Source organism: Corvus kubaryi, unplaced genomic scaffold (assembly GCF_017639235.1).
Source record: "Corvus kubaryi isolate FWS band 111438036 unplaced genomic scaffold, C.kubaryi_AGA036_p1.0 37260, whole genome shotgun sequence".
NCBI lineage: Eukaryota > Metazoa > Chordata > Aves > Passeriformes > Corvidae > Corvus > Corvus kubaryi.
The window spans coordinates 3,757,707-3,785,312 of NW_024581077.1; the positions used below are offsets into that span (position 1 = coordinate 3,757,707).

Sequence of the window (27,606 nt, forward strand, 5' to 3'; positions counted from 1 at the left end):
CAGCAGAGGGAACATGCTGCCTTGGAAGACTTGATCTCAGGAGGGCTTGAGGCCAGTCTGCTTCAGAGCAGCACAGAGGGCACAGCCCTTTGCAGCATCCGCCACTGCCCAGAAGAAGAGCACCAGGAGCTAGTAGCAGTAATAGGAGTAATAGTAGTAGTAGGAATTCCTACCAGTAGTAGGAATGCCCTATGGCAGTTGTGTCCCGAAGCTGTGCTCAAGGACCCCCATAGTGCCATGGCACTCTACTAGCACAGAGCTGACTATCACAGAACCACAGCATGGTTTGGGTTGGAAGGGATCATAAAGATCATCTAGTTCCAACCCCCTGCCAGGGCAGGGATGCCACCCACTAGACCAGGTTGCCCAGAACCCCATCTCACCTAGCCATGAACACTGCCAGGGATGGAGCATCCACCACTTCTCTGGGAGGAACACTGGAACCATACTGTGGAATAACATTTTTCATCCTCAGACACCTAAGTGTTTTCAAGTGTGGGTTGTTTGCTTTTTCCAAACATGATGGAAAGCATGTCATTTTAAAGGAGAGCACCACTAAAAACAATAGACTAAAAATGCAGTAAAGAAACCAACATGCTCCAGGATTTGCTTTATGACAGTGCAATGTGCCCCACTTAAGCAGCATATTTGTGGGTAAATATTATAAGTTGGCCTTAAAAAGACTCATTGCAATGAGACAGATTTTGTCACAAAGATGATCACAAAGAAAGCAAAGATTAGCTAGAAAAAACCCAGATATTAGAGGGGGAAAGGTCTGAAGAAGAGGGTGCCTTGCTTTCTGAGTGGATGGAGGGAGAAAAGACACTCCTGTCCTCCAAAAGAGGGAAAAGTGGATGTCTGCAGGAAATTGGGCATAATGGTGGAGGTCTGCAAGGTTATTTTTAGGCCATGCAATGCTTATTAGTATCAACACTGACAATCAGCGTCACTGACTTTGAGTAGCCAGGGGTGTAATTCTCCCTCTTTTTGAAGGAGGTACTGGCTTGTGCAGTCATGGCACTATGGCAAGTTATGCTCCATCACTCCCTGTCTTTGCACACTGCAGTGATAAAATCTATATAGCACGCTAGTCCTGCATTGCCTAAATAACTCTGATTTCAGCACAGGAGCTCTAAACTGAAATGATTTTACTCTTTTGAAGACTTTACCATTTCTAAAACTTTAAACTGTCATAAAAAATGTTATTTTCCACATCTGCAAGAAGTTCCTTCTAATATCCACGGTGAGGGGTGGGATATTGAAGGAATTGTTGACATGGGCTGCAGGTCTGGGGTGCTGTAGGGCCTACAGTTTCCAGATGGCAAATATTGACTACAAACAGTGGATTGAATCTTTGGGCATCTGGAAACAACTGCAGAAAGAAGAATGTGGAACAAAGCCCCAGTTGGGAAGAAGTCTTTCTTAGGCTGTCCACTGCAGCAAAGCCTAGTAAAACATAACACACAGAGGAACAGTATCAGCAGCTCGAACTCAGAAAACCTTAACGTTTTCACAAAGAGAAAGAAAAAGGCTGAATAGATTATTCGCAAACTTTCATCTTCAGTATTGTAAACAGCTCTCTGATATCCTAGCATTCTGATGCATAAGTTGCTGTGTCAAATATTCTTCCTCGCTTCCAGACCAGTAAACACCAAAGACCTTGCCCTGGGCTGATTTAACTTAAGCCACAGTTTTCCCTGAAAACTTTCTGTTCCCCTTTTTCCTGCACAATCTTCTTAATACACTTGTCTGATTTTTGAGCATTTAGTACTTTTCCTCTTAAAATCCCAGCTCTCTGTTTTCTCTCTTATGTGGTTGCATTGAGGAAGGTTTTGATCAGATACATAACAAAAACATATAATTTACTTATAAAATAATTCCTTCTCAATATTAAAATTTGTATATATTTCATAAATCAGACTTTGCAGTTAGTATTCATAATTTCAGCCATAAAGCCATTTATGATAAGCAAATTTAAAGGATAAATAAAGGTCAAATGATAAATAAAAAATTAGTGAAGAATGGCCTCATCCTGTGAGTCTTTTCTAAGACTGAATTTTTCAGGAAACGTTTCCTTATTGTTCCTGATGACCCTAAAACAAAATAATGCAAAACAAGGACCAGAGGCTCAGAAAGAAGGAACTGGATTAAGCTTCACCTTGAGTTACTCAAAACCTAATTTTTCCTCTCCTGTACCTGTAACCCATGGTTCTAGTTTATTTTACACCTCATCCTATACAACTGACTGAGATGACACAACCCCTTTAATGCCTCAACTGAGACACCCAGGCTGCAAAGACTTTTTCCACTCTGAAGATCCCCAGTTGAGTTTCCTGGATTTCACTCAAATTGATTACTAACATGTCTCCGCCATGTGTGTTTTCATTTTGTGACTATGAGCGAACATCTGCCTTTCTCCTTGATCTGAATTCTCACAATAACTCCTCCAAAAAGGTATTTCCATTCACAGTCATATTAAAGGCCACGGCAACCTGGAACCCTAGGAGATTATCTAGGTCAGTTTTCTTGCTGAGGGAAGATTAACCACACATAAGAGTGTTCTTGGCAAACAGTTGTCCAACTTCAAAGTCTCTCATGAAGGGAATGTCTTTGCTTCAGTTGGTCCTTTATTCTTAATATGGAAATCATAGAATCACATAATTGTTAAGGTTCGAAAAGACCTCTAAAATAATCAAGTCCAACCATCAACATAGCACCACTACCATGTCCACCACTAAACCATGTTCTTAAGTGCCACATCCACATGTATTTTGAACACTTCAAGGGATGGTGATTCCACCACTTCCGTGGGCAGCCTGTTCCAATGCTTGAAAACCCTTTCAGTGAAGAAATTTCTCCCTATTATGCAAGCTAAACCTCTCATGGTACCACCTGAAGCCATTTCCTTTAGTCCTGTCTCTTGTTACCAGGAAAAAGAAACGGACCGCACCACACCACAACATCCTTTCAGGCAGTTGTAGAGAGAGATAAGGTCCCTTGTCAGTCTCCTTTTCTCCAGACTAAACACCACCAACTCAACAGAAGACAAAAAGCTTAAATTATTAGAAGCCTTTAAATTATTAGAAGCCTATGCTTATTTTCTGCACAAAAAAAAAAAAAAAAAAATAGTTTACCACAATTGTTTGAAAAACTTGGGGAAAAATGAAACTTGGGGAAAATTATGCCTGTCTTGTCATGATTGCCATCACTCCCCAAATATGAATTAACGTTCTACTTTTATAATTTATGAACTATAATTTATGAACTAAGCTTATTCATTTAAGCATAAAATCCGCATTTCCATGGTAACAGCATGAATGAAGAAGGAATGAACTTCCAAAGTTCAATTGCATTTATTACAGTACTTAAAAATAACCTCTAGCAATTTTCACTGAGGAAATTGCTGTAGTCTTTTTGTAAGAAAAAAAAATTTAAATTAAATCTCTCACTGTAAACTTGTATAAGAACAACTGGATTTTGCATTGTACTTGATAAAGATCCATGTGTGTCAAAACACTTAGCATTTTACTCTTTGTACTCTGATTTTAGTTGAGGAAACTATTTAAAGGGAACCTATCATTAGATTAAGAAATATGATTTAAAAAATTATAGCATTGGAATCAACCCAAGTTTTCATGAAAATACACGTGTAGGGTTGGTTTTGGTTTTTTTTGATGTGGACAGTCTTTTCATTAAACAAGCAAAGTGTTTGAATTTACAGTAGAGAATACATTGATGGATATTCATTGGCCATGCTCTAACTATTCCTCTTTATTCCACTGATAACAGTTATTAGCTTGATATGTTAACAAACTTCAACCAGAAATTTTATCAGTGAGATAAACACTTTGTTTTAAAAATATGTTTAAATTTAGTAGGTTCTCAAAAAGTAATTTCAAACCTGCATAGCACTTGAAAGCACAGGATAATTAATGAGGGAAACTATTTACAAGACAATTAGTGTAATTTTCTATGTTTTACTGATCTCAAATGATAAATCAAGATGTTTCTAGAAGACTTATGAGTTAAAACCAAACTATTAGGCTCCATAAAGAATAGATAGGTTAGAATAGGTCTAATTCCTCTAATAATGTGCTAAATCTAGCAATCTTTTTTTTCTTTTAAAAAAAGAAAAGAATATTCAAAACAAGTATATTATAAACATGAAGGAGGAAAAAGCCTTTTTCAGCAACCTATCTCTGTGAAACCCAGTAAACTGGTGATGAATGTTACATCTGTATCTCCTCTGGAACCTGTGACTCCCAACATTTAAAGACACCTGGTCAAACTAGATACTTTTTCTTCTAGTACTATCCAAACTGTAAAAATAATACTCAGAGGAAAACTTTAAAAACATACTAGCAGCAACAATAAACTCAGCAAAAAAACTCTTCCCAATCTGATTTGATTGTGACTTTTCCTGTAGAGTTTTACCAATTATTTTATTTCTTACTTCACCTCCTCTTTACATCAAGTCAAAATATTTTCAGCTGTATTATTTTCAGCTGTATGTACAGAAGTACATGGGAGTCAATGAGATGAATCCCATGGTCCTGAGAGAACTGGCAGGTGTAGCTGACAGGCCACTCTCCATCATATTTGAAAAGTCACAGCAGTCAAAGTACCCAGTGACTGGAAAAAAGGATATATCACACCAAATTTCAAAAAGAATAAAAAAGAGGACCCCGGGAACTACCAGCAGTCAGCCTCACCTCTGTGTTTGGTAAGATAATGGAACAGATCCTCCTGGGAGCTATGTCAAGGCATATGAATGGCAGGAAGGTGATTCCAGGCAGCCAACACAGCTTCAGAATGGGCAAATCACCCCTAAATTATCTGCTGGCCTTCTACAATGAAGTGATGGCGTGACTGTGCTGCTGGATAAGGGAAGAGAAACTGATATAATTTATCTTGACTTCATTAAGGTCTTTGACAGGGTCCCACACAACATCTTTGTCTCTAAATTAGAGAGATATGGATTTGATGGATGGGCTATTTGATGGATAAGGAATCTCCTGGATGGCCAGTTGCAGTCAACAGCTCAATGTCCAAATCAAGATCATTACCAAGTGGTATTCTGCAGCAGTCCATGCTGGGACCAGCACTGTTCAGTATCTTTATTAATGACTTAACCAGTGTGACTTTGAAAGTCTGCACAACACCAAGCTGAGTGGTACAGTTGATATGCTAGAGGGAAAGGATACCATAAAATGGGACTTTGACAGGCTTGAGGAGTTGTCCAATGGAAATCTCATGAAGCTCAACAAGGCCAAGTGCAGGATATTACACGTAGGTCAGGGTAATCACCAGTATCAGGGATTAACAGATTGAGAGAAGCTCTGCAGAGAAGAATTTGGGAATACTGGTGGATAAAGAAATTAACAGGAGCCACAGCATGCATGTACAGCCCAGAAAGACAACCCTACCTTGGGCTGCATCAGAAGCGTAACCAGCAAGCAGATTGAGGGATGTGATTTTGTCCCCATCTACACTGGTCTCCTGAGACCCCACCCAGAGTGCAGCATCCAGTTCTGGGGCCCAACATTAGAAGGATGAGGACCTGATGAAGAGGGTCCAGAGGAGGTCATGAAGATGTTTGGAGGGCTGGAGCACCTCTCCTATGAAGGCAGGCTGAGACAGTTGGGGTTGCTCAGCCTGGAGAAGACAAAGCTCTAGGAAGACCTTACTGAAGCCTTTCAATACTTGAATGGGGCCTATAATAAAGCTGTAAAAGGAATTGAGAATTTCACATGGTGCTCCTGAAAACTGCTGTTGAGAAGATATCAGCAGTTAGACCCCAGCTCTTTAGGGGATGTAATTAATGGCATAATGATAAAGATGTTTTGCGGGTTATTTTACTTTTTGGTGTAGTGATGCTTCACAGGTACTGACTGAACAACTATTGTCATGTTTTGCTGTTCTAGGTCCAACCTCAAACGTTGTGGTCAAAGCATAGTTATTTCTTTCTGAAAATGATTCTTTTTAGTAACTTCAGTTGTGAAGAATTTGGCACACAAAGTCAAAATTTTAAAATGTCCTTAAGAGCCACAAAGTATTTTCAACAAATTTATTTTATCTGAATAGAAACTTTCTACACTGCTAGTATCTAAGTACTTCTATTGTTTCACAGCAGTGAAAGAACCCTTTTTTGCCAACATTATTTAAGGATTTCTATTATTTCCAAGTATTTAGATGTTACCTTTTAAAATATCACACTTCTCACATTTCTTCCAAGCATGTCCTCTTCTCACTTCAATACTAGCTTCAGTCACATGCAGTGGAGATCAGATAAATTCAGAGAATGTCTTCAGTGAAATATCGTATAAAATGTAAATTACTGCCATAATCTGATGATATTTCACAAGGAAACTGACTTTAGCACTGCTTCCTCTGTAACTATTTATAAAAGCTAAAAATCTCTGCCAATCTTTCTGGCTATGGGACTATCTATAAATATTTTGTTAATACTTCTATATGCAAAATTAGTCTCAGTGTAGTATACAGGGTCGGTATCTCTTTTGCATGGAGGACAAGACTGAATGAGACATGCATGCTGACAGCAGAATACCAATTGACTAGAGCCATATTTATCCAAGAGGAACGTTTTCTGTTCTCTTAATACTTTTTTTAAATAGTTTTAAAAATTGCAGTCCCCTTGACCCAAAGAAGCATGCTCATTTCACACATTAACTAAAAATATCATCAAATCTCTTAGGAAAACAAAGCCAGAGCCTACTGTCAATCATAATGCAAGTAACCTTTTTAATTTCAACAGGGTCATAAATATCTACAGTCCCATAAAATATGAGAATCTGGCCCAAAGAATAAATAAAATCAGACTAAACATGCTGAATGAAAATCTACATCTATTAAAGCCAACACTAAAATCAACCATCTTATTAACTTCAAGGAATTTCACTCATGCTCTTTAAGGTATAAAATAAACATTAACGCACATGCCACAACACTGCATTTGTATGTAAACCTCAGTTATAAAGAGTTGATGCTCCCTGTTATTCTTTTGGCAGATTATCAGTTCTACTATAGCTGTTCTACAAAAGCAGAGTAATAGAGTCTGAAAGTATCTTTTTCTATCCCCTTTTCATCACCACACTCAAATTGGGAGTTCACACATTGAAATATGCTTTAAGAGGTGTTTGTGAATATTTGTTCAGTCACAATGACTGGGACATTGGATACAGTGTAAGAGCATCATGCAATTATCAAAGAGTATTCTGAACACAAGATTACTGTCATCTGAATGACTTCATATACATTTGCAGTTATTGGGTAACTTTAATCCAAATCTGGTTTCCTGATTTGGGAAACTTCTATGTGGAGTTGACTCCTATAAGCACTGCAAAAATGATGTAAGGTATATAAAGTGTGAGGGATTGCTCAGAAAGTCAGGGAGTCCTGATATAGATGATAGAAACATTGTGTGGGCCTTCAGTGGAAGGGCAGGTGGGCAAGAGACATTTCAGCTTGTATTTGTCAATCAGAATCAAGGAAAGGCTACTAAGAGTTGTTACTGACTCAGTAAGACAAGCCAAACTGGACTATAAGACGATTTTCCCTAGGAAGGAGGATAGGAGAATCTGTTGTGAGAGGTGTCTAGAAAACTGAAGAATGCAATTGGGTTAGTCTTCTGTGAGCTGGAGAGATGCAATACAGATATTGATTTTTTTTAAATCTGAGTCTGAACAGAAATAACTAAGTGAAGTCAATAAAATAAACAACACCCTAGGAAGGGCTTTTCTCCATCCTCCACCAAACCAGCACAGGAATGTAGCTCATCTCCCCACCTTTGATGACGTCTGGTCCTTCACAAAACCTGTGATGCAATAAGGTAATAAGAATTAAATAATAATGGTTGATATAAAGTGTGTTTATGTGCATTCATAAGTTTACCTTTGTAATAAGAATGTGTCTCTCTAAACACTCATCAGAAATCTGCTAATTAATGGCTGCTGCTGCTGTATATGATGCTCTGGAAAAACAAACCAAACCACAAAATATGCTAAATGGGCAGATGATTGCTGTCTGCTGATTTCACTGGAGTCCTGGCCAGGAAGTCAGGCTAGATGATAGCCAGGTTCTTCTGCAACACATGCAAATGTATCTGCTAATTCACCCACACAAAAGAAAGACTGGAACAATCTGGAAACACTCTCAACCACCACGGTTGTTACTGCCTGTAACAGAACACTGTCATTTCCTACTTCTGCTCTGCATTGTTCTCTGCCTCTTCCCCTATGTTTTCGATAAATAGTGGTATTTTATGCCAATTAATGAGATGGGTTTTTGAAAGAGATGTAGAAATTCCCAAGCTACAAGTGAAGCTGTTAAAACCCATAATGAAGCTGTGCAATGCTCAGAAGTGTTGGCCACCTGGAAAAATAAAAACTTTTAAACATATCTGAGTGCTTCTGATTAATTGGCTTTCTCTGTCACTTGACAGCTCTCTGCACTGAAATAGCTTGTTGAATATTTTAGAATCAACATCACAGTATTTCGGTGAAAGGATTATAATTAATTTTTCACAACTGCATAATTTCAGGGCATTGTGAAATACAACTTCAGTGGGTTTCTTCACGCAGCAGTGTCCCAGTGTCATATTGAACAGTTGTGTCTATGGCAACATGTTCCTATTACCATAGATCTCCTATATCTACCATCATCTCTGAAATTTTTTAGGTAATTAACACAGAACTCAATGCTAATTGTTAAAATCAGAATGAAGATAGAAGTTCATGCATAAAGCAGCTTCTGCCTACATACTGCTCTACACATCTTGAACAGATAAAACCTTTATTGCTTAAATAGAACTGGGAAACATTTGAGACCAAAAGAGATCACCATTTACTTTCCATTTCCTCGCTTCTGCTACTACAAGAAAGATCTGTTTATTCACTATTACATTATTGCATAGCAAATAGTGTAAATTAGAATGTTATTCTTCTACAGTAGAAGGCAAACTGGTAGCAGTCAGAGCCCAGACTGGGAGCCAGGACCCTCAGGCCATCTCTCAGTTTACCAGGTGTGGTAAATAGGCCTGTCCCACAGCTTATTCATCTGCAAACTGGTATTTATGGTATCATTCCCAGTAATAACTCTCAAAATGTCAGTGTTTTATTACAACTCCCAGTCCTTGCTGCCCTGAAACAGCATATTACCTTTCAGTAAGCACACACTTTGGTCTGCAAAGCTTTGAATGACAAGTATAAGAATGGTTAATATTTTCAAGTCATTTCTAGAGATTGATTTGGAATATTTGATTTCCTTAATCTGAGTAAAAACATCTTCATGCTCACTGCATCTTTGAGCTCTACCACCCACAGTGTGCAGCTTTGTGCTCTAGCACCCAGAGCATTTCCCGAAGTATTTTGCCCTATGTGAATGCATTTATTTGTGCCTTCCTGTATCACAAGCAGCATGCTTGATTTCAAGTATGGAACTTGATATTTTTCATAACCCTCTCAGAACATATTGAAGACATCTCTGGGTTGGCACCCCATATTTCTAGGGCAAAAAAATTATCAAGCCTCCAACACTGCTATATTCTTAGTAAAATACCAAAATCAATGAGATGTCATGTATGAATATTCTTCTGGACTTCCCACTAGATTACCTCACCAACATACTCATGTCTCTGTTCAAATAACCTGCAAATTATTGTGTTAATGTTTTCCTGGCATGTGGTTTTACATTCCATTGAGCCATGGTCATTAAAGGTAGCTATGCAGCATCCAGAACAGCCTCCAAAGTCTTCAGCTTGCCTGTAAGAAGAATGTCTCACTGCCATATTCTTTCTTGTCTTACTGTATTATCTTACATATAGTATTTTACTACATTACTTTCAGCTACTCTACAATCCCCATAGAAAACCAGTGAAAGGCGTGAGAGAGGAAGGGAATTTATGCCCTCCAGCCAAATTTTCTGAAGAAGCCTCTGACAGTTTTATGCCTGATACATAATTCAGAGCTATGTAGGTAACATGTCAGAAGGTCCAGCTGCAGAAATAGGACACAGAAAGAAACTAATAAAGGAATACACTCTAATTCTAAGAAAAATAGGAGCTGCATGTAAAAAATCTTAATAGAGAAGTAGTTGTTTACTGTCCTTTGCAGGTCAGGAGTTCACTGGTTTGGGCAACAGCTTTTGGCTCTTCAGACTTGGTTTAACTTCCTGCTTGGCCATAGGCACACACCAGTGTGATAAAGAGCAAGATGTTTAACCTACAAGATCTCAGGGTCTAATATATAAAGATTAGCTCATGAGCACGACTAAGTTTTTTAACATTGTAGGATTATCAGATGCTATGAAAACAACCAACTAAAATAAATTAAAAGCAATGTTAAATCAAGTCTACCTAATCCCAGCTAATTTGGGATATCACCTGACATCTAAAATCTAAAGCCTCAGAATCACCCAGTCTAACAGTTCTGCAGGTTCTCCTAAAGTGTGAAAGCCTTTGGATGTCTACACTAAATTATTTCTCCTAATTTAGTCTAGGAATTGTCTTCATCTTTAAATTAACACATACTCAAAGCATGTATTCTAATAAATTGGTAATTTCATCCAACCTAAAACCATCTTGAAGTTCATCTATAGGGATACAGCCACTTAGACCCTACCTAAATCCTTCTTTAGCCTCTGTCTAATTATCTCTAAGAAGCATAAAATCTAGATGAAGTTAACACTACTGTTAGCATCACAGTACTGGTGCAGCACCAAAAATGATGTCATTTTTCACCTGAGATCCTTGTGTTCAGGTCATTCACTTGGGACCACCTGGATTACTTACCATCATTTTCAGAGAAGGGCTAAAGCACAAGATGCAGAGTGGGTAGGCTTTTTATAATGGTTCCCCATTACTCACAAGGAAAAATACATTTAGTTATGGTAGGCAGAACTTATAATCATCTCTCAAGCAGATGTCAAAAATTTAACCAAGAGAGAGCCCAAGTTAAGCGCTGGAATTAGGTTGAATGCAAACTGATGGAACCATGCTAGAAAGTATTTACTGATATGACACAAGTCACACACAACTGTATTATTAAGTCCAAAGACTGCAATCCAAAAAATGTTTTCAGTTAATTAAACAAAATTTCAGTAAATTAAATCCCTTCCATAGAAACTAAACCAATTGACTACACATATAAAACCATCTGTTTGGTGTATGAATGTGAAGGAAAAAGGCTCTTTAAGTGTGCAGGGAAGGTTAATCAAAGCTGCATCCCATCTCTACATCTCTCCCTGAAAATGTGATTAATCCCCTTGCTTTCCTCCCAGATAGCTACAAAAATGGATGCAGGATTGAAGGAACTCCTTTCCATCAGTAATACAAGAGCTCACTCACCTCTTGATATTCAGTCCAGAGCCCAAAATAACCTAACCTTGAGAGGAAATAGCCAAGATTTATAGATAAAGCAAGTGGAAAGACCAGAAAAGAAATGAATCTGTGTATGGGAAAGCCTGATAACCAACCCTGTGATGAACTGCCAGAGGGCAGAGCTCAGCAGCTGGCTAACAAAGAGCGGACAGCCATGAGGAATGTCATGGGCACTCCTGCATCAGGCTTGACTAGAAGGATGTGAAATACTAAATTAAAACCTAAGCATTAACCAGAGACCATAACTATTAACCATATGCAAAGATAGCTATTTGGAGCACTATCATTCTCTCTTCAAAAGCCACAACAATAAAGGCTCTCCATGAATCAGAAAAGGCTGAAATAGTCACCACATCAGTTCAGGAACCCAATACCTGCCAGGTGAAAAAAGTAATCTTCAAAAAGGAAATTCAAACTTGTCTTGTCCAACAGCTGTAGGCATGTCTTTTCTTCTGGAAGCTGGAAATGTTCAAATCCCTTCAGCAAAACAACATCCCAGACATCCAACTGAATGTCTGGGATCTGGTTATTATGTAGATGCTACCACCCACCTGGGGCCTACGCTAATTCAGGACATGTACGTATGTTTCCAATGTTAGTTGACTTTGTACTTTACCCATGATTTTATCGCATGGCAAGGGCAGGAAAAGCATCATTGTTCATCTTGGTGCTGAATAATCTTTCATGTAATCTTCTTTTCTGGAACTGGGAGTTTTTTAAAGATAATATGCACATTGTCTGGAATTAATGTATGCACAATAGTTTTTCAATGCCATTTAAGATTATTACTCAGGCTCATGCCAGCCAAATATGTTTCAGTAGATTTCAGACCAGATTTCTGCAATGCAATCTCTTTGGCATTGCTTGCAGCAAACATTTGGAAACTTCAGTAGATGTGCAATATAATCGCCCAGAGTATCTTAGAGTGCTTAACACAACCAGAATAAATGCAAGGGATCAAAGAATTTTCTTGGCTTGCACAACTAGCCCTAAATTTTGAATTTTCTATTGTGATTTCAAAGTACTCAATAGGATGGCCTGGGAGCTAGTTACTACTGAAATCACATGTGTTTGTGATAGCTAAGAACTCCAGTTATCTGTAAATGCATGGTTTCAATGAGTTCCTCAGAGAACTTCACTGTTTTCAAGCAACTTGAAAAACCTCCAGTTTTCTGAGATTCTGCCCAGTATAATGTGGGAGGAAAGGAAAAAGTTACCTTTGCACCATCTTTGCAACTTGCTGAATTTATCTACACCTCTAGGCAGAATTGCCCTGGATACTACAAGAACATACTGGCTACCATGATAAGATAACCAATGGTCTCAATACATTAGGATTTACAAAGCTGGGCTCAACAAAAAGAGGTCAGAGTACAGTAACCCCCCTGTCAAGCAGCCTTGGGGCACTGTTCTGCCAGTTCTCTGTGAGGCAAGGCAGCACATAGCCACCACGCCTACCATCTTGCAATGCAAGAGAAACTTCATCTGGACTGCTTTTGTCATAAACTTTCTCCTGTGGATGCATTATTGACCCAGAAGCCAGGCCTGATTGTCCACAGAAAAAGAAAGCCATATACCTAGCAACAGCTTCCAGGTATACATGCAGTAAATGTTCTATAAATTAATAAATAAATAATAAATCTAAATAAATAAAATACAAAAAGCAAATCATTGTGCTAGAAAGAGGCAGCAAATGGTAATAGGGAGATTAAAAGTGATCACTTCAAATTCAAAAGCTAGTATGATGGTAATTCCAATGATTGTAGCTTTGATTCAAGTACCAGATCAGTGTACAGAATCAACTGACCTCTCTCAAGTGTTAAGCTAGATATGCACTAATCTATGTTTTGGGGTCATAAGCAATAAAAGAACAGGTTTGACCCAGGTGTCCAATACAAGACATTTTTTGGAAGCAATATCCACCAGTCTGCTGCAAGATTGCTGTGGTTCTAAAACTGCCTGGGAAAGGAAACCCACGTGGTGAATTTATTCACAATAAAACTGCAAGGCAAATCTTGCCCCAGACAGTGAAGAAATAAAGAAATCAGTTTCTGTGGTTCAATGTCAAAATCACTGCAGCAATACAAATATCACAGTGGTTGGGTTTTCCCCCAACCCTTAACATACCTTCCTCTATTTATTCTTCTCTCTTCTTTTGGCTAGGTATTCCCTGAAGCAAAGAACTAACAACTTGCTTACACTTCAGTTTGATAGGGCTGCCATTCTCTTCCCACAGGCCCAGAGAGAAGAGACACCCACCCTCCAGCATGCCACGTTAAGCCCCTTCACCACTTGATAGTGTGGAGATGAGGGAATGTGGTCCACAGCAATCAGCTCCCAGAAAAGCAGCAATTCTGCACCCATCTTGCTCCATAGGACCCAGCTGCCCTATTTCCCACTCCTTCATGTGGCAGAGGCACACAGGTGTGGGGAGCAGGTTCCCAGCCACCTCACTACACCCAGGTCAGGGGTATCTGTGCAGGACCCAGAGCAGACAGGCAGCAGACACCCTATTTTCTCATTTGAAGTATCCAGCCTTACTCCCAGTCTCACACACCCCTTCACATTTGCTGTGACCAGCAGCCTGATTTCACAGAAATATAGGAAGTGAATTATGCTTCCACCAGAATGATCCTCAGACTTCACAGTCCAGCATACATCGATACTGCAGCCTGCAGAGTAGTGCATTGGTATATGTTCCAGCTCTAAATAAGCTAGCTGAGATACTGGAATTAGTTAGAACAGCATGGTGCTGCCCACAGGTTAACGTCTTCTTCCCAAGAGGATACATCAGCCTACAGCAAACATATCCTTGACTGCAATCTACATGCAGAGCTGTGCCTCCCTGCTGTCCAGCATCCTGTCAGAAAAGATTCCCTCACAAACTGAAACAGAACACTTCTGATCTCTGCAGCTCATTTCAGCCCTAACTGTCCCATACCAGAGGCAGAAAGTGGCAATAAGTAAATTCAGTATTGGTTGAGCTTCCCCCTCCCCTGAGATGACTTTCTCCCCGGGGGTCCCCAACCAGTCAAGGCAACATGCAGCACAGAAGGGCATTAGACTGGACAAACTGTTCTGCTGTGTAATCAAGTGTTTAAATGGACCCTGTAAGTAGGTTACAGTGCACATGTGCACAATCCCGTAAATATTAATATACCCGTAAAATGATTAGGCACCATTTAGTCCTCAAAAGAATACCATTGTTAGAACTAGGGTTTTCCCATCGTTTTTGTAATAAGGCAGAAGCAAAGCACAGAATAGGCCATATATGACAAATACTGTAACATCATTATTAATCTCAGCTCTTTGGTGTGACATGGTGCATGGAAGAAGAGATCAATGATAAGAACACTAGATTTGAATCTGACCAATCTCAAGTCCTTCTAAAACTTTCCCAAGGCTTACAATTGCACACACAACCTCTTCCAAGCAGTGTCAGGTCTTCATGAGTTTCTTACCAAAAGAGTGGCAGTAAATTCAAATCTGTCATGGATAGGCAGCAGTTTGGTAGCAAATAACTTCTTTGATTAATTATCTCTTTTACTGAAACTGGGCAAGTGTTGCTTATATGCTTCTACAAATTATTTGTTCTACACCAGTTACACAATTATTTTGTGCTGATATTTGTTTAACCTGTGAAGAGTCAGCAGCAGTTTACTGTGAATCTTTAAAATTTCACCTTTCAGCTACAGTGGTTAATTCTGGATGAATATCACTTTCTGTTTATAGGCAGAGTAGGTCTAACTCCTAGGATCAGCTCCCTAATGAGGAACCTAACAACCTTTGAAAACCTGCTGGATTTCTTAGGGATTCCTGCTAGTAAATATGTTTGCTAGAATAACTGGAAAATGAACATGAAAGTGACAAGCAAATAGGCAGAATCCATGGGGTTATTTGCCTAGTGAATATTCATAGGAAAATGAATGCAAATGCAAACCTTCCACAATACTTTAGCTCTTACAAATATACAATAAAACACTGAATAAAAATGTGTCATTATATTCTACACATTTAAATTTCTTTTCCTGCTTGTTAAACTATATTAATGCAAAAAACCTTTTATCTCTAAAGAAAGGTGGGTGAGACAGCACAGGAGAGAAGGTAGGAGTAAGTCTGTAAAGAAGAGGAAAAATACCAAACATATTCAATGAGAAGAGAAGCAGAAAAGATGGGAGAGGAAGCAATTAGAGGTGAATAAGGCAATTAAATGTGGATTAAACTACCTGTGGTAATGAACTACATCTACTGAGTTTGCCTTGGAAGCAAAATGGGAGGGTGGGAATAGCAGTAGTGCTTCTTGTTCTCATCCTGAGTTCAAAGGGGCCTCCTTTTGCCCTGCTGTCCTGATGTTCACCATTCTATAAATTCCACTCATTTTCACTTACAATATTTGTAACGTTTTTAAAACTTCTAGACCAGGCATTTGCATTTGCACCTTCCCTTTCCAATGTATCTTACTTCAACTATAAGGGAATATTTAAAAACAGAATTCTTAAAAAGTAACTCCATTAAGCTCATAGCTTAAGCTAAGTCTCACGTCCAGCAATAATGTCCTCTCATTTATCTGTGCTTAAATCACAGAACAAAAGAACAGCAGGAACAAAACCAAACCTCACATAGTAAAACTAAAATCTTTATCCTGAAAATGTATCACCAAGTTATCCTAAACATAAGCAACACATACCCATGGGTGAGAACACAATTCTCCCACCTAAAATATTCATAAATTAAACTATGCTAATACACATAGGAGAAAAACCAGATCCTCTGACATTTGAGTTTTATATATATATATATTAGAAAAAAACCCCATCTTTTAAAAACAAGATAAGAGTCCTGAGTCTTCCAGGAGGGGAATACAAGTCATCTTTGATCATGTCCCTCATGACTATCACTTGGGACATCAAAGAGTGATGTCTCACTGGTTGACAGAATGCTAAAACCCATGCACCCTTGTATCTCAGGCTGCAGCGAAGCTCTCTCAGCTACTGCATGTCATAGAATCATAGAATCATAGAATGGTTTGGGTTGGAAGGGACCTTAAAATCACCTAGTTCCAAACCCCCTTCCAGGGACAGGGACACCTTCTACTAGACCAGGTTGCTCAGAGCTCTCTCTGATCTGGCCTTAAATACTTGGGGTGGATCAACAACATTTCTCAGCAACCTGTTCCAGTGCCTCACTACCCTCACAGTAAATACTTTTTTCCTAACATCTGATCTAAACTTACCTGCCTTCAATTTGAAGCCATTGCCCCTCGTCCCGTCACTACATGCTCTTGTAAAAAGTCCCTCTTCCAGCCTTCTTCTAGGCTTCCTTCAGCAACTGAGGCCACAGAGCCCTCTCTTTTCCAGAATGAACAAACCTAATTCTCTTAGCCTTTCCTCACACTTTTCCTTTCCTGCTCTCATCTGTTCATCCACTGGATTGATACCAGGGGTTGCTCCAACCCAGAGGCAGAACCTTGCACTTGCTTAAATCTTCTGAAATTCCCATGGGCCCACTTCTCAAGCTTGTCCATTTAGCCTTCAAAAGGTTAACAAAATTGGTAACATGTAGACACAGTAAAATATTAATCAGGCTTCCAGTTCCACCCAATCAGCCTACATATCTGCATTAACTAGGTTTACTAGTGAGCAGTGGTTGTCAGGGATAGTTACATTTCCTCTTGGAAATGATCCCATGCTTTTAAATGGAAAGAGAAATTCCTCTGTTATGTTGCTGCCAAATCCCCAGGCTGCCCATTAACAACTGATGTCCTGAAAACATCCAAGGGACATAAAGTGTGCACAACAGTCATGTATTGCAGTTCCAGAAATGGATGTGAACCCATGGAAGACATCCATATGTACCAATTTTGGATATATAAATGCAAGAAAAAAAAAGCAAATACTCCAGATGGAGCTGGCCAGTGTTTCATATACCACTTGGCATTTGTGAAGTCCTGGAAATTTTCAAAATCGATGCCAAGGAGGTGGATCAGGTGGATATGAAATGGGTGTCAGAAGAGAAATTTGGGACTCAGTTCAAACCCTAATACACTACACAGGAGAAATTACAATGCACAAACTCAGAGATATGATGGATGAGAAAGAAAGATCCAATCACAAAGTTCATTATGCAAGGCAGCATATATTTATGCCAGACGAAAGTCCTTCCTGGGAACAATTCGTAATCCTGAACTCCCATAAAGATGACCACAAACTTCATCTAAGCTCCTTCATTTAGCACCAGAAACAATGGTGACATGTTTTAACCACTTTTGAGGAGTGGATTTTCTACTCCTTCCCCCCCCAAGTTCCTGAATTGAGTATGGCTAGAGACATGCTGCTGTTCCACCTAAATTTCTATCATTTTCTTTCCATATTGACATATTGGAAATGTTATGGAGTTCCCCTAAGTTAAACCAGAACCATGACTGTGTTCATACCTAGTATCTTCTGACTGCCTATGCTACATTAATAACATATTCATTTACTCACTGCCAGCTGCCAAAGTTGAATCTTTTAAAGAACTTGCAGACCGAAACAGCAAAAAATTTTGAAAATCCAATTAACAAATATATTAAATTAAGTAAAAAGCTCATTTATGCACACTAATGATGTCACCAATTTCAACTTCAATTTCTGAACAAATATTATCAATTAATAATGCATGCCACTTACAGAGCTCTTTTCATCTTGAAAGAGATTTATAAACATTAACTAATTAAATTGCCTGATCTTTTTTATTGTAATTCTACATATACATATACATGTATACATAGATGTAAAATTGGGGTCCAGGAATGGAAAGGCCATTAGGTGCCTAAAGACTTCAGTACTACAAAGGCAAGAGCAGAAAATTGGTTTAATTTATGCACAAGCTGCTGCTTCTTCCTAATGAATGTTTTTCATCTTGAAAGAAGCTCCCACCCAGGCCAAATGACCAGCAGAGGACACTCCCATTACAGCAAACTCTTTCCAAGATTGTTCCAGCACATAAGACCAAATTTGACCTGCTGGTACTATTTTTATGCCATTTAAGGCACAGCCATCTTCTTTGCCCTGTGACCTCTCCAGGTTTTTGGGGTTTGGGGGTTTTTCGGGTTTTTTTGGGTTTTGGGGGGTGGGGATTGTTTGCATGTTTGTCTAATAAGAGGGATTTCCTAATTCATCTAAGTCATCTTAGAAGCTGGACAAATATCCTGTATGGCTGTAACTATGCAAAATTGCATCCCTTTTCTAGAGGGCAACACAGAAATATTTTAACTCAACATGCAATCACTTTTGCCTCTTTTTCATATATGGTCCAGCCTTGAAACACAACTCTTATGGGGCTACCAGGAAACTCCTGTAAACAGAATGCACGAATCCCTAAGGAAATACAGCATTTATCAACTAAATTTATGCTTTCCTCGGTCTTGAGAAAAGAGCTTATAATTCATATATCAGTTAAATACTTTATGTAATTGAGCAGTTTTACATATATTTAGGCTAGAAAGTTGTTGAAATGCTTATGCAACCTTTTAAAGGATTTTTCTTTTTCACTGCCAGATAAAGGATTATCAGATGAATTATATATAACAATGATGACACTGTAGGACAGGTTTTATCAAAGATCATTACAGTCACTAAAAATACCACAGAAATTCACATGCTCCATCCTTCTGTAAAGTTGTTAATCGAAACTAGAGATGTGAAGATGCATCAGTCTAATAAATATGAAATCTCAAATGTTTTTACACCCTCAGGAATATTTCTCTTGATAACAATCTCCAGATAGGAATGATTATCTTACTGACACTACCTGAAATGCAAATTCTATTAATTCTGAAAAAAAAATAAAGTGTGACCTACTTACAACTATAGTGAAATACACCTTCACACTGAAACATAAAAGTTTGATATACCGGAAATACATGCTCTGGCATATTTTTTCAGGATATTTTATTCTTATTTTTAATGCATTTTCAATCATTTTATTAGAATGAGTGATACACCTGTAGTTTGTGATAACATAGACATCATATCACAATTTCAAGGAATTGGTGCCTTCATAGATGACAGGCCTAAATTTCAGAAATCACAATGCTTTGGATGGTTTATTAGTTTCTGCATATTTTTCATATAAACAGATTTACGAGCACATTACATTTTAGCACTGCCATTAGAAAATATGATTTTTATAGTTATAGACACACTTGGAGTAACCCAACGTGCTTTACATACTTATGAGGGATTTTTAATTACAGTGTACTCATTAAAAACTAGCACCCAAACCTAGATATTAATAAATGTGCTAATTAAGATGGGAATATCATCTGGGATGAAAAATATATTCCCTATCCTTCTCCAAGAACTCCAGAAACATTAATATGATTATTATAACCAATGGTGCTGGTTATTTTTATGCCTGCAGCAACTACAGTTCCCAACAACAGAAGACAACCCTTTGCATCAGGTGCTGTATAAACAGGTACCAATATGCAATAAAGACACCGTATTTGTCATGGGATGTTGTAAATAATTAATAGGAGACAAATTCAACCAAGGCATGTAGCACATTTTCACCTTCAACTGCTACAGAAGCAGACTGAGCAGGAGGTTTCAGCTGGGTATCTCACTGGAAAAATATAATCATAGAATAGTAGAATGGATTAGTTTGGAAGGGACCTTAAAGATCATGCAGTCCAAATGCCCCCACCATGGATAGGGAGGCCTTCCACTAGACCAGGTTGCTCAAAGCCCCATCCAGCCTGACCTTGAATGCTTCCAGGGATGGGGCATCCACACTTTATCCTCACCACTCCCACAGTAAAGAATTTCTTCCTTATCTCTAATCTAAATTTATTGCCTTTCAGTTTAAATCCATTATCCCTTGTCCTATCACTACGCACTCTTGTGAAGAGTTCCTCTCTACCTCTGTTGTAGCACCTTTAGGTAATGGAAGGTGCTCTAAGATCTCCCTGGAGCCTTTTCTTCTCCGGGCTGAACAAACCCAACTTTCTCAGCCTGTCTTCATAGAAGAGGTAGTCCAGCCCTCTGATTATCTTCATGGCATCGTCAAGACTTGCTCCGACAGGTCCACATCTTTCTTATGCTGGAGCCCCAGAGTGGAACACTGCACTCCAGGTGGGGGGTCTCAGCAGAGTAGAGGGGGAGAATCACACCCCTCAACCTGTTGGCCACACTTCCTCTGATGTAGACCAGGGTACAGCTGGTTTTATGGGCTGGGACCACACATTGATGAGGCATATTGAGCTTTATGTTGTGTTTTAGAGTCCTTTACCACCACTCCCAGGGCCCTGTAATCCTTCTTGGTACTCTTAGATGGCTCCTGACCTTTTCAATGGTGGTCCAGGAGTAGCTCCTCCACTTGAGCAGGTCTGCTGCCTTTTCATGCCACAGGAGAAAGGTCCAGGCACTTCCCATAGGGAAGGCCTCTGGTGCATCCTGTCTCTTCAGCAGCTCTACCTGGGTGGAGGCATCAGCCACCGCTGGGGTGGATGGTGCAGACCCCTCAGTCAGAATTGCAGCCTTTGCTCTTGGAGGAAGGTCCATTATTCTGCATGGGGAGGCAGGTGGGATGAGTGGCTGTGGCCCATCCAAATGGTCACCGAATGGTGCCCAGGTGCTTAGTTTTGTGGACTTCAAGTGTCCCATTTGGCCAGCAGAATGTCCCATTCTGCACACCCTCCTATGCAAACCGCTGTGCCATGGCTTGTTTGCCTACCGTGGTTGCAGCACTCTTGTTGTTGTATCCTACAACAACCTGAGGATGTATCCTACAGAATCATTATCATCCTACAAGATGCAGTACCCTACTGCATCATCATCATCATCCAGAACTGCATTGGGGGGCACATACAATCAAACCTTGATGCAATACACCACCTGAGCCTCCTGACCTAGAGAAATGAATGCATATTACCATAGTAATGACTAAAGGTTGGCTATTGCAGTTCATACTAAAAAAACATCATTTTGAGCAACAATTTTTACTGAAGACATAACTAAAATGAATTGCAAATGGTTGAGTGTCACTATCAAAGACTGAGTTACACAAAAGCAGCACTTTTGTGTAACAGAAAACTGCTAACATACAAAGGCAGAATGCCGCTTTTAGATAATGAGAGATTTCAGTATCCTCCTGCTTACTCTGTCCATATCCTGGCACTGGTTTCAGAGCTTTTCTTCTTCTGTATCTCCTATATGTTCACATCAGTCTGTGAATACCATGGTAACGTTTCCTCTGAATGCCACTGCATCACTGCCACCCCCAGAAAAATTCTCATTCACCATCCTTGACTGTTCAGCCTCCAGATTTCAACATATACTGATTCTGACTGCCTACTTCCAACACAGAAAGAAAAGCAATCTCACACCCAAATATCTGTCCCACCCACCAGCAGTTCCCTTAATTTCTGTATTTAAGGATTCAGTTCTCCATTACTGACTTCCAAACTTAAACATTACTGATGTTATTTTTTAGTGTGTTTGTTGTGCATAATATTGTATAACATTTAATATAAGACAGCTTCAGTAGGTGACAGAGAGTTTTAGATAGGAAAGCTTGCACATAAAAAATATCACTATTGTTGGTTACAATCCACTGACTTAAACAGGAACTCATCTGCCCCAAAAGATTTGCAAAATCAAGTATTTAATGGCCATCACATTACTTTCAGTGGCTGACAACTCCCTGAAAAGTATACATTCCATGTAAGAGCTTTCCCCTTTTCTACTGCCAACACAATAACCAGCTCAGTCAGCTGGGCTTTGTCCTTTACCTTTCTGAATTGAACAGGGAGAATGATTATTCCCAGCAACCAGAAGAAGGAAGATACTGTGTAGGAGACAACCTGCTTACTGATGTGAAATGAAGCTATTCCATCGATTTCAGTGATACTTCTGCCTTTTGCAGAAGCAGGAAATTCAGCCAAGATAGCCTTCAGCCATCTGAAAAGCACTGCACAAGACACAGTTGTCCTCTGGGAGGAAGATCCCTTGTCTTTCATGTCAGCCATGCTTATTGAGTCAAACCAGCTTTCTGCCACACTTAACATTCAAAACATTACAGGCAAACTACCTTCTGCATCCACATCAGTGGCTGGTTGACAAAGTCTCTAACATTGATTTTCTTACCAAAAATTGAAAACCTGTCAGTCTGAACACTGACTCTTCCCTTGATTCCCTACACAGCTCCAAGTAAGCTAAGGTGAAATCCACACAACTGCTAAAGGTGCTAGCAGGACACTCACTTTGTGTTTTCACAGAATCACAGAATGTTCTGAGTTGGAAGGGACCCGTAAGGATCATTGAGTCCAACTCTTCAGTGAATGGCCCATACAGGGAATTGAACACAGCCTGGGTGCTATAAGCACCATACTCTAACCAACGGAGCTCATCTCTGAAAGAGCTGACTGAAAAAGCTCTTTAGGGAAAAGTCCAATCCCTTCTGCTGAGAGGGAAAGGATTTTCTTCTTAAATCTTTATTGATTCCAGCTTGAAAAACACTTAGATTCCATGTCAGGAAATTGCACTGGTTTACTATTGTAATGCACAAAAGGTTCTTTCAATATTTTAGGTTATCCATTGAAAAATTAAATGTGTTCCTAATTTCATCTATTAAAGAAAAACAAAATTTCAAACATAAACAGACATAGGCTATTAGGGTTTTTGCTGCTCTGGTAAAAAAATTCAACATCTGCATACTTGTACTGGTTTTGGCTGGCACAGAGTTAAATTTCTTCATAGTAGTTTTTATGGGGCTGCGTTTTGAATTTCTGCTGGAAACAGTGTTGATAACACAGGGATGTGAGCAGTGCTCACACAGAGGTGAGCCCTTTTCTGCTCCTCACTGACCCCATCAGCGAGGCAGTTGGGGTGCACAAGGAGTTGGGAGGGGACACAGCCAGGACAGCTGACCCCAGCTGACCACAGGGATATTCCAGACCATGTAACACCATGCTCAGCAATGGAAGCTCCAGGAAGAAGAAGGAAGTGGGAGATACTCGAAGTAATGGTGTTTGTCTTCGCAGGCCACCATTACACATGATGGGGCCCTGATCTCCTGGAGGTGGCTGAACACCTGCTTGCCTGTGGGAAGCGGTAAATAAACGCCTTCTTCTGTTTTGCTTAAAAAGCACCTTTTGCTTTCCCTATTAAACTGTCTTTACTGCCACCTATGAGTTTGCTTTTGCCCTTCTGATTATTTCCCCCATCCAACTGGAGGAAGAAGACCAAGCAGCTGTGGGTCTCACCTGCCCACTAAGATTATACCATGACAATATTAAATATGATCCAGAGAAACACAACTTTGTCTGGATCTGAGAATAAACCCATATGCAAATTGGGATGTCTCTTTGAGACTCTCCTTCCATTTAAACCTTGTTCCCATCCTTTATCCTCCATCAGTCTGGTGGAAGTAGCAACATAGAAAGGGAAAACGTACACAAAACAACAAAGACTGGACTCCAGAGATTTAGTGGCCGATATTCCTCTGGTAAGTTTGAAAGCTTTAGTCACTGACTTGTACTAAAAGAATCAAAAAAAGTGGTTTCAGACCACTTACACCCCTCCTGGTGGATCACAGGTAGTAGCACAGATATGAGACCTGTGGTTTCTTGCAGCATGGGTACAGGGTAATATCTCCTGTTTGAAGGATAGATGGGATTGTCTAAAACTTGTTAAAAAGGGAAGAATATTCAGGCAGGGAACATCTATATGGGAATGACTCAGTTTCCAGATCTAAACTACCTTATTCAGGCTATGCTTGTATCAGGAATTAAAATGGAGCTCATGTCCACACAAGTACATGCACACTGATCAAATATTAAATGACCCACTTGGTTCTGGCAAACCAGAATTCTCCCAGACACAGCCTGGGCATGGTCTGAGAGTTAGTATGGATCACAGACCACTTCCAGCTTGGGCTGCCTGGACACAACTGCTGTCTCTGTGTCTCAGGCTGGTGAGAGACCTTTGCTGCATGGATGCAAACCATGTTGTGGCAGGCTGGGTCAGGGCCATAAAATAGTTGCTGGCCATTTTCATTTGTTTATTAGCATACTAACCTCTGAGTATCTGCTCATATCATGTGTATAGTGAAAAAGAAAATATTCTCTGATGTATATTCCAGCACACAGGAAAATATTCACCCTCAGAAATTTCTCTTGGTGCCCAGTTGTATGGCAAAGCACATGAAGATCCCAGCTGGGATCACAGAGCCTCACACCAGTGATGAAAGAGAGTCCTCCCTTTCCTTGAAAGAGTAAGTAAATTCCTGGTTTTATTTGTGAAGGAGAACACTAAGTTTTAAATCACATCCGTGTGACAACAAAGTCTTGAAACTCAGCTTACTCTCCATCCTTTTAGAGACCCTTGAGAGTCACTTGTCCCCACCTCTCCAGAAAAATCCCTGCAAACCATTCCTACCTATATGGTTGGCATTGAGAGGGTTTGGGGTGTAATTAGTAACCCACAAGGATCCAGGAAAGTGCCATTCTGACAGGAACAGGAAGGTACAAAAGATTGCTAGACGCATCAAGACATCACACTGTATATTACAAACTTGTGCTGCAGACAGAGACAAATAAAAAGAAAGAGAGAAAGCTGTATGGCAACAGCAACAGAAAATTCAGAGAAGATTCTGGGTCTCACAAGGATGCAGGCCAAACAAATCAACTCCAGACACTGGATGAACTACAGCATTTTCTGTCTCTTCTGAACAAGTCAGAAACGCAGGACACAATTTAGACCCAAGTCTGAATTTTACTTAAAAACAGGTGGAAAGTTCAAGATTAAGATTCTGATCTTGATCCAGAGTCACATTAATCATTGAAAAACAAAAATGCCCAAGAGTAAGTGTATGAAAAACAACCATTCAGAAGTACAAGATTCTGACACTAAACAGATACAAAGTTCTAAGATTCTTCTCCACATCAATCCACCAGTGACACCAGATCTGAAGTGCCTCAGTGCCAAGTCTTTGCAGAAATGCCAAGTTGTACAAAAAAATTCAGCAGAGGCAAATAGTCCTGTTTCAGTTGCTGCAAGTTCTAAAGTTTAAGGACTGAGATGATAAATTGTCAAAATCAAGTTTGTTTGCTCAGAGTCATTTTGGCACTTCTATCTAAATGCATAATACCAATCTCTCTGGCATGGTTCTGCTCTATCTTTTCACAGTATCAACTTTTAAAAAACTCAGAAATTTTAAAATGGGAAAGTGACATCACATGGTAACATACTGAACATCCCCTACCCAGTTCAGCATCATAGAGCCATTAAAGCTCTACCAGTATCCCCTGACACATGGATGATGTGTACCAGCTGTGAGAGTGATGAAGACAAATACTTTTCTACAAGGTTCATGGCTACTTGTTGTATCAAAAAATAATCAGGACTCTGCAGTGGAGTTTTTTTCCCAGAGGCTCTCATCTGAATTCCCAGACAATTGTGACAGAGATACAATATTAGCTAGCAGTAATCTGAGATTTCTCATCCATGGAGTCATGAAAAGCTGTTTGGACATGTGATCTTTGGACAACAAAAGCAACAGACAACTTCTTACATGTGGAGATAGCCTCCTGAAGAGACCAGAAAAGAAGCAGCTCCCACTAGAATTTGGGAAGGAACTACTTGACCTAGAGAACAATGACAGGTAATTCATCCCTTTCTGACTTTTGTCAGAGGAAAAAGACCAACAACTACTACTAGTTCATTATAGCTGAAGTGGCAACAAAAGAGTTCATCCTCACTGATTTAGCCAGCACTCCCTACTGTTCGTCTTTGGTTCCACTAAATCATTGCTTAATATACAGAGCTTCCATACGCTTTTCTTTCCTACTTCCATGCCTTTGGCCCTGCTTCTCATAAGCAAGTTTTTGACATACACATTGAAGCATGGCTTAATGATGAAACAGAGCTGTCAATTAACAGAAAGTTCTTGTCTTTGAAGTCTTGTCAACCCCTGAAGGACATGCTTTTACTTAGTGTTAAATGAATCTGTGGAAGCATTTTATGGACAGCAAACAAAACAGAAAGTCTTTTAGGAAGCTGAAACCTTGCAGTCCCAGATAAATAAATCATGTGGACTCTATGAAGATTCAAAGACTGAAGAAAATATTCTGATTTCCTGTGAGGGTTTGGATACTGACTAGACATTTGCATGAAATTCATCCTTTAAAACAAAAGCTGGAGCTATTCGGGGAAGTACTGCCTCATGAACAAAAAACAACAGAGGAAGAGTACAAAATAGTCAGCTATATGCTCCCCCAAACCACATCACCACAGTAGTTATTTTTCTCTAGGTTCCTTAATACAAAGAATCACACTGATGGGTAAAAGTTAAAATTGAGGAGACAGTAAAATTCTCAAAAAGTGTGTCTTCAGAAGGCCACTGTGCCCAATATCCTCAGCAAAGATTCTGGAAGCCAAAGCAATGGGCAAAATGCTGTCTACAAATTCAGCACTAGAAGTATAGACAAGGTCACATGGGTGCAGTTGTGCTGGCAGTTCTGCCTGGAAGGGTGGGGACAAGATTAACCAACTTGATGGTTTTAATACTGTCTGAAAAATGGAGACAGCTTCATTCTCAGTTGGGCTTGCATATGCTCTGAGCTGGCCCCCAGTCCTGAGCTCTGAATACCCCAGGAGACCTTTTGAAAGGTGACTTGTCCAGCAGCACCACATAACAGAGCCACCACAAGGACACTAGTCCTCCTCCAATAAAATCAGCACTAACAGGCAAATGAAGAGTCCATCTGTTGTTTCTAATGTAAAATAAAGTACTACTTTCCATACTCTTTCTAAATCAAACTTAAAACACTCTTCTCTGACCGGCCTTCTAGTGACCGTCACAATAATGCTCTTACCTTAACCCGTGTTCTGGGGAACCCAGAACACAGCCTTCAAATGATGCCATGACAGCCAGGGAAAAGATGCTACATGCTTTTGTGTGATTCTGATTTCAAAAGGACTTGCTCCACTAAGTTACTATGCTTTCTAACATTAACACAGCTTTAGGTAAGAAAAAACTATTATAGCACAACATTCTTGACTTAGACTAAAAGGGAGGTATGTTTTCCTTTCTCTCCAATTATAGCAGCTCTTTAGTCTCTTTCCCAATTGTCCTTTACTGCCATAACTATCTTCTTTCCTTCTATTTTTTTCCTTATCACCAAATTTGTTTCCCTCATTAGAAGACATTCTGCCCAGATTAGAAGC

At 39.6% G+C, this 27,606-nt stretch overlaps 1 protein-coding gene across 15 annotated transcripts in view; it reads right to left on the reverse strand.

Annotated features, from left to right (window-relative positions):
- The window catches only part of DLG2 (discs large MAGUK scaffold protein 2), a 998,396-nt gene that overhangs the window by 737,715 nt on the left and 233,075 nt on the right, over positions 1-27,606 (reverse strand). The window lies entirely within an intron of this gene.